The sequence below is a fragment of the Amblyomma maculatum genome, chromosome 1, assembly GCF_055883805.1.
Source record: "Amblyomma maculatum isolate TAMU_Amacu chromosome 1, ASM5588380v1, whole genome shotgun sequence".
Lineage (NCBI taxonomy): Eukaryota > Metazoa > Arthropoda > Arachnida > Ixodida > Ixodidae > Amblyomma > Amblyomma maculatum.
Genome location: NC_139344.1, coordinates 239,060,622 through 239,069,206, shown reverse-complemented (window position 1 = coordinate 239,069,206; position 8,585 = coordinate 239,060,622). Strand labels below are relative to the sequence as shown.

Sequence of the window (8,585 nt, the reverse complement as noted above, 5' to 3'; positions counted from 1 at the left end):
GCCAACACTCGTAATACTGTGTGCCAGAAGGCGTGTTCGCGCCTCAAAAAGTATATTTTTGAAAATTAATTGCGAGCTTCCTCCAAACACCTGTGACCCCGAAGACGTTGTGATCAAAACTGTTCGCTCTGACGCCAGTACTTTGTGGGCGCACGCTCGTCGCGGCGCTCTAATCCCTGCTCGTCTGTCAGGAAACAACGCTATTACCGGCAGCCGCGCCGGGCCGGTGCGCAGAAATATCGACCCAAGCTGATAAACGATCACCCACAACGCGGTTGCAATCCGACGGCTAAGCCCCGAAAGTTAAACCGACAGCTGGGTGCCGGGCCCAGCTCGGAGGCGATAGCGACCGTGCCGGCGAGATCCTGTGCCTGTTGGACACGGCTTTACGGGATTCTCGGCAGCGACCATCGATCCTGAAGCGTGGCGCCGGGCCGAGCAACCAACTCGGTGTATTACACACACCGTTAATCACGGCAATCTGCGTTCGCCGAGAATGGGCGACCGCAGACAGAAGGCGGAAGCGAGTCTGAATTCACAACGCTGGGCGTTATTGTAGCACGGCTTCTAATGAATGAGGCAGCCTGCTGGTTTTGCCAATGGGGGCCAATGAATGTCCCTGCGATTTGCTTGAGCATTGCGTTTGGCAACAGCTCGCTACACGCGGCCGAAATTCTTACTTATCCTTCTTTTCGAACAAAATCTGTGAAATTGATTGCTGCAGACATCGTGCACCCAATCTTGTCGAACGGGAATCATCAGACGATCAAGATCTGGGAGAAAAGTAAGCACCCTATGGGCACGTGTTGACCGGCTGCAAAAGGCTTTGTATTCGACGCTGGGATTTTGCGGTGTTAGTGGTGCTTGGTAAGTATAATAACTGCATGTTATTACATAACTAGTGTTTTCCAACCATATCCTAAATTAGCTTCTGTTATCTGCCAGTGTTATGTCATTAAATGACAAAACCTTACACTGCAAGTAGGGTTCATAGAACGTTTATGACCTCATATAACCTCCACTAGCCATATATGCTGCTGTATTTAGAAGTATATGGGTGGCTACGTATGCAAGGAACTTTGCCGAATGTTCTGCTTGGCATGCATACGCTGTACAAGAATGCAGAAGAATGAGGCTTTTCATTTATTTATTTTTCTCGAATGTTTACCGATGGGTCTCTGCTGGAAACAGCTGGCAATGTAAGCCAACATCGCCAGCTGCACTTCACTCGTTGTTTATGGAGACTCTGTATTGAACTTGCAAGTACTGTAGCAGTGTTGCAACAACGAGATAACAAAAGGCACCGCCGTCTTCAACCTTGTCTTCTTGAGTAGGAAGGGATCAGACGCATGCTCTCGAACAGCCGTTACGACTTCCGACTACAGTGAGATTCCAACTACAGGGATTCTTTTTTAACAAAAGGACAAAGCGCTAACGACACACTCACAAGAAAGAAGACACGGACAAGCGCTCACTGACAACTGTCAGTGAGCGCTTGTCCGTGTCTTCTTTCTTGTGAATGTGTCGTTAGCGCTTTGTCCTTTTGTTAAAAAATGCTGCACCAACTAGCCCAACAAAAAGTCCTACAGGGATTCTCTAGCATGCACACGTTGCTGATCTGAACTTTACGAAGATGAGACCCCTTTTATTGATCTGTGTGCTGTATAACGTGTTATTGCGAGAGGAAAAAAAAAAATACCCAGTAGGATGGTCCCTTCTATGCAGGATCCTCGAACATCAAAATAAAATAGAACGTTGTAGAAAAAAAATCAATGTTTTAGCTGCAGGAATTACGAATAAAAATCAAGAATTTCAATAATATATTTGTAGTTTTCGATATTCATCCATTTGCCCTACCATACCTTAAGCTGCAGCCAGCAAGCGTTCCGGGCCCCGTGATGCACAAAGCTTGCGCTGGGCCGCTGGCCATGCGGACAAATCCTCGGCGCAAGCAAAAGGAGCGGGAGTGAATACGCCAGCTCGGCACAAACCTGGCTGCACGGCAAGGCGATTTCAGTGAAGAAGCACGGCAACACACGGCACGACAGAAGATGGATATAATGCATCGCGGCGTCGGCTTGATATACTAGGCTCCGGATAGATGCGGTTTCCCCGCCTGCTCTATCGAGGTGTGAGGCAAGCGCTGAGATGAGCACGAATGCTACCGTGAAAGTGGGCACGTTGCGAAACCGGATGGAGGACGAGTGCGCCGCTCGAAGAAAGCTGCGGGCGTAGCAGCCCGAAAACTTGACGGCTAACCGCTACGGCCGGTCTCCGGTGCCTGGAGCCTCCCGCAGGGCGTGACGCTTATCGGCGGCGGACATTCTGCAGTGTAATTTTCCTAGGGCGGAAGTTAATTTCGGAGCCCGCGAGGCCTTAAGCGCGTGGCTCGAGTCGTGGTTTCGGAGGGCTTTGAGTACCCCCATCCTTTGTTTGGCGAAGCGGGCAGATACGCAAAACAGCCAGAGTGGCGACGTTGCTCGCCGAACAAACAATACGGCTACGGACAAAGTTTCCGGCGCGCTATTATGCAGGCCGGTAACTTATCCTCCGAGCCCAACCGGAGCAGGTCGCCGACTGTGAGTGGTGGTGGTGGCAAACGTTTAATGATTTAAAAGTGGTGGAGGTATGCATGAGCCGGATCTTTGAAGATCCGGCCGTTACAGATACTATAGGTGGGGTCCCTAGTACGGGACCCTAGTGGCGTCGCCCGCTGCCCGGGCGCGCTCGACCAAGGCATTTTGGGCCTGCAGGTCATAGCAGCCAAGCAGGGTCGTGCGCTGACGTGAACCTGCAACATTCAGGAAAAGACGTCAGCGGTTCTTCTTCGCTGCCGCCTCACGAGTCCATGATATATTTGACTCGATAAAAATAGTCGCGTCGCCCTGATAAAAAGCCCCCAGCTCCTCCCCTCCTACAATGGGAACAAAGAAGAAGAAGACGAATAAAATTTACGCGTGAAGTTTGGCTGTCTGAGACCATTAGCATCGCTAACACAAATGCACACGAAGCGCACACTAAACGCAGAGAGGCGCTCGGGTGCATGTGCGTATACGTGCGCGTGTACATGTGCGTGCGTGCATGCGCCAGTGTTGTCATGGGCAAGAACTCTACATCATTTAACATGCACATGTTCAACGAGGAAATAGTTTCGCTCGTTACTCTGACGCCATCCCAATTACAATCGAGCTATAAACTGTGTGAGAACCCCTGTCTCTCCACTTCAGCTAAGGCGTAGTAAATGATCTTCCGAGCAACTCCGCAAAGGTTCTCGAGAGAGGTCTTCGGGCGTATATTTGTGACACGCGCAGTCTTTGGACGGGCTCGTTTCAGGCTGAAACGATCCACCGTCTAAATTTTTTATTGCGAATTTTTTTCCTCTTTAGAATGACACGCAAACATTATCGTGCCTACAGCGGCCGACACGTGTAATTTGCCTGCGGCTGCCGCATAACCTTAAATCTTCTTTTTTTCTCGGGTTGAATTGGTTTAGAAAACGAATGGTGGCTTTGGCCTCACAGGTGAGTTGACACGACGACGAGGTCCTGTGAAGGTTAAAAACGGCATGTAATCTCTGCTTCGTCGATTTGATTCACTCTGCCTCTCACGCCAGCCTACCCTTTCGAGCCGGCCTCACGTGCCTCCAACGTCTTTCAGCTCACAAATAACGTCAGAGTCACCGAAACCGAAACATTGTGATATAAAATATCAAATTGGGAATTATTTGCCTGGCATGGGTTAAATTATAAAACACGCATCCATAATATATGCCTCCATTCCTTTAAATTAACGTGGTGCGTAAGAGAAAATACTTAGTTGAGGTGACTCCGAACACCAGCGGTGTTCGTTTGTAGAGAAACACCCAACAAATATAAACTACAAGGGCTTGAGTGCGCGCAAAGTGCGCTTTTACCTTGCGTGCTGATCCAATAACGTCGCCGCTGACGTTGTTCGAAACCAGCTCGAGTGCGAATACTTGCGATAAGCGCGCTAAGCCGTGTGTTGTTCTCGGGATATGACGGCAGGCAGAACCCGGCGCATTACAGATACTCGTACCACTGCAGCTTCGATGATTGGTCACTATTCGTTTGGACAGCTATATTTAGAGGCGATATTTACGTCGCATTTTACCGAATGTGGTAGCTCCCATTCATTGTATTTAACGATGTTGCCCATTTGCTTTCATTATTCGTCCGAAGTATATATATCACTCTTCTGTTGCCGAACCCTTATCCTACGAAACCATGGCATTGTCTTTGAGCATTCTATGGCGTCAATAGCCGACAAGTGAACCGCGTGCACTGCTGAATTTTTATTACGCGCACTGTAAATGGCTCCTGGACATCTGCAAACTGCGCAGATTACTAATTAATCTCCCAACACAAAACTGCGAAGATCCTAGCCACAAAAAGGTCAAGGCAGCGCTCGTTGAAATAGTATGGTCGCTGTACTTGAAAGGCTTCTTCGCGACACTCTGAGCTAGACACTAACGGGAACGTCGTTTTCTCCCGTTTTTGTTTTTTTTTTCTTTTTTGTTTTGCAGCGAGGGCTCATGAGTGATGCCGTATTGTTTCACTGAAATCTCTATTCTGAATTCAAATGGGACAGTCAACGCTGCAGCAGCCTTTTACTTATTTTTCTTGAGCCGGACGGGAAACAACTTCTCATCCATAAAGTAATGGCGCAACTGCGAGGGCACCACCTCTAAAGCCCTTGAGCAGTCACTCCCACACAAAAATATGCAACAGAAGGAGATCCCAGCCAGGAAGCTCGGTCAGCTGCAACTTCTCCTTTCCATCTTCCTCATCCCCAGCACGTCCCTCGCCTCCACTTGCTTTGTGATTTCTTCTCCGCATCGCAGCAAGAGCGCTGCCGTGAAGCATACCTCCGGTCTCGTGAAAGCCAGAAAAGCGCGGCGTCTCTCTGGAAAAGCGGGCCAAGGCAGGCAGCCGGCCGTTATTTCTGAGAGCGGCTGGAGAGGGCCATTCCGGCAGCGCCAGGACCTGCGGCCTAGAGAGCAGGACGCCTGGCCGGCGGGTCAGAGCTGGCGTTGGGCGCTCCATCACGGCGACGCGAAACAAAGACGGGCGCTTAGCGTGGGTGGGCATCCCCGGCACGCAGCTCGGCGGCTAGCGGCGACACGGGCGAACGTCTCGAAACAAATGTCCCCTCGGCTTTGTCCGGCAGAATCACACGACAGTGACAAACCGTGAAGGGGTCAGGAAGCAGCCACCATTGGCCGCGGCTGGCGAATCGGCCGCGGAAGCGATTTGCGGCGCCCAGGGCGCGCTGGCGGTGACTGCGTGCGTATGCGATGCGAGCACGTGTTCGCAGGTAGTCCACTGGGCGATTGCTTTGTGGGGACAAACAACGTGATCAGCCACTAGGCGTTGTAGCTTTCACGTCGCTTTTTCGAAGCCAAGCAAGAAAGTGCAACGAAAAAAATAAATAAATTATCTTGCTTTTTACCGCGGATAGCGCTGGACGGTGGGATGAGGGGATCAGCATTGTACCATACTGCACGCTTACGACGTGGCTTCATTGGTGGCTTGCATGCAAAATCACTTCTATAATGTTTATATATTTCCATCGGGCTCCTCTCGCACAATGCACAACGGCACAGTTCCGTTGTTTCAGCTGTCTTGGACTGTATCCAGAATTAATTAATGACCGCCTTTTGACGTGACCGCTCTTCTATTTACTTTGTGATTGACCTCATTAAATCCGTCAGCCACAAAAAATATTTGAAGCCATTCGCCCTGTCATTCCCTCTGGACGTCAACGGAAGCAGTTACGCTGCCACCCAAGGAAATAACAAAGTGTGGCGCGTCTTAATCTACAATGCCTTGTTTTCTTCATTTTCACTGCTTTCTCCCCGCTTGGCTATTCATTACATGCCCCTAACTCAGTGAGCCAGCACTGTGTCTATCCCATTCTTAGCTCTCGTTCTGTGCAAGTAACGCACGGAACATTACGTATCTTCATGAAAGGAAAAGTCTTAAGACAATTCTGGAGGTTTTCAAAGTTGCCGAAACTGGTTGCTGTCTTTCAGCGCCCCGTGTTCAGCGCCAAAAGTGAAACGCTGCGCTCTGCTCCGGACCATCTCTGTCCTGTCACACTGAGGGAAAGAAAAATCATCGGATGGTAGTCAGGTAGATCGCTGGCCCTGAAGGGCGTCATGCTTTTGCGCTGGGCTTCGATTTCACAGCGCCTTTACCTGATTTCCTTGCTTGTTGCTCCACCCTTCTCTTTCCACTTTCCTCAACAGGGGTAAGCGCAGGGTAACCTGCCGAAACGTACTTCTCATTAAGCCATATGTCTCTACTCTCTCTCTCTCTCTCTCTCTCTCTCTCTATCTCTCGCTCGTTGAGCCCAATGTACTGGGGAAAGTAATAAACACGTCAAACGTGGTAGCTATTTGAAGAATTGGAAGTTCGATCACTTGTCGTTCTTTACCGCTAACAAGGCTTGACATCAAAGTGAATACAAGAAGCGTACAAGCAATGAACGAGGTTAACGCCCTTCCGTCCTCAATTCCTCTCCTGTTATACGCACTACGAGATAGCGCCCGTTTTCTTTTGTGCTCATGTTGTTGAGGTGTCAAGAAAGCCAAAGTTAGCAAGGGCCCCTTGCTTCACAGCTGCCTCTGACACCGGGGCGGCGCGAATAGTGATGTGCAAAATAAGATTGATAAAGACCAGCGGAATTCGTAGTTACCCCGCGGTAAGGCTTGAGGCTGTGTCGATCACCAGCGAGATGCAAGGCTGTTATTTGAGTGGTTCCTATATGCATTGAGATGTAGGCCACAAGAGTCCCACCGGTAGCTGTGCATGGTAATGGCAAACTTCTGAGCAGCCAAACACCTGTTTTCCGCTCCCAGATTCACGGTATAGGCTAAGCTTCCCCATCACTGAAAGGGTAATGAGACGGTGCAAACTCGCACCCCTGCACTTTTTTTTTTTTTTGAAATCCGCTTCTGCGCATGTCTAGCGCCAAGTTGCAGAATCGGAAGCTAATTTCTTATGCGCATGAGCGGAAAATAGCGTGTGGACAGAGTGACTAGCCATTGCCGTCTGCCCATAGAAAGTTTTTTTTTTTTTTTTTCGCTTATCTAGTGCTTTGCTATAGCGCCTACCATCCTTTTCCAGGGAACCTATTAACAACGCATTAGCATCTGAAACACGAAAAACTGGCCATTCTTTCTGAACGAATGACGTAGGCGGACCCTCTCCCGTCCACGCTCCCTGCGCCCGTCTCGTGCCCCGTTCGTTGTTTCCCGCCCACCCAGCAGCAGCGCTGCTTTCCGGAGCTTAACTCCGCAGTTTAAATGATTTCCTCTCACTATTAGCATATTCAGTTCAAAGGAACGAGAGTTTGCGAAGGCCTTTTTAGCGCAGAAGGACACTGTTGGCAGCTGCAATGTCTTCTTTAGCGCCGGTCTGCGCGAAACGAACAGCGTGCTATTTGGTATGCATCTCATTAGAACGTCGTAAGCGAAAACCGTCATACACAAACAAGAAGCTTTGCCTACCATTTGTTATCGTTTGCATGCGCTCATTGAGTTGCATCATTCGTCTATGGCTGTGGAGTGCAACGAGGTTGTTAGCAGCACTTTCGGCTTGTTGGGCGCGGAGTGGTTCTAAACGCTGGAACAGTGAACACCTGTCTCGATTTGGCGGTGGTATGAGCGATTCAGGTTTCAATAAGGAGAGTATCACGCGTACACCGCCATTATCGCGAACGAGGAAAGGAACCAAGACCAGCTTGCTCAAGGCAACTAACCGCCTCGTCTTATTATCGCGATATTGGTTATCCAGGAAGGAATGTCGTTGAACCGAGTGTCCTATCTCCTGCCTGGCGGAAAGACGTAGAGCACACGGCCGGATGAGGCGCGCTCTGGAAGCACGCGAAAAGATAACATTTGCCCTGCTGGATTTTCAGAGAGAAAGGCGCGTGGAGTTTGTTTGTTTTTCTCTCGTTCTCTCTCTCTCTCCATTTTCTCATCCGAAGAACCTGGCAACAGACTGCGGTCCTCATCTTTCTAGCACATATCAAGCATTAGAGTCATTATCATCATCATCATCATCATCATCATCATCGGCCAGACTACACCCACTGCAGGGCGAATGCCTCTCCCATATTCCTCCAATTAACCCGACCCTGTACTAGCTGTATCCACTTGACCCCTGCGAACTTTTTAACCTCATCCGCCCACCTAATTTTCTGCCGCCCCCTGCTACGCTTTCCTTCCCTCGGAATCCAATCGGTTACTTTTAGACACTAGCGGTTATCTGCCTATGCCCATTTTTTCTTCTTAATTTAGGTTAGAACGTCAGTAGCTTGAGTTATTTCTCTGACCCACTCTGCACGCCTCCGATCTCTTAACGTTAAACCTTCCATTTTCCGTTCCATGGCCCTCTGCATTGTCCTCAACTTAAGTAGAACCCTTTTCGTTAACCCCCATGTTTCAGATCCATACATAGGTCAGTACCTGTAGGATGTAAGTGTTATGCACTTTCCTCTTGAGTGATACCTGTAAGCTGCTAGTCATAATGCTTGAGCATCTTGCAAATGCGCTCGGGGGC

General features: G+C 49.5%; 1 protein-coding gene across 1 annotated transcript in view; it reads left to right on the top strand.

The window, feature by feature from the left end:
• The first annotated feature begins 302 nt into the window (after nucleotides 1-302).
• Nucleotides 303-8,585, top strand: part of LOC146206010 (uncharacterized) — a 76,083-nt gene continuing 67,800 nt past the window's right edge. Inside the window, exon 1 of the mRNA XM_084590646.1 lies at nucleotides 303-867. The gene's annotated coding sequence lies outside the window, so the exon portion shown is untranslated. The remainder of the gene's footprint in view (nucleotides 868-8,585) is intronic.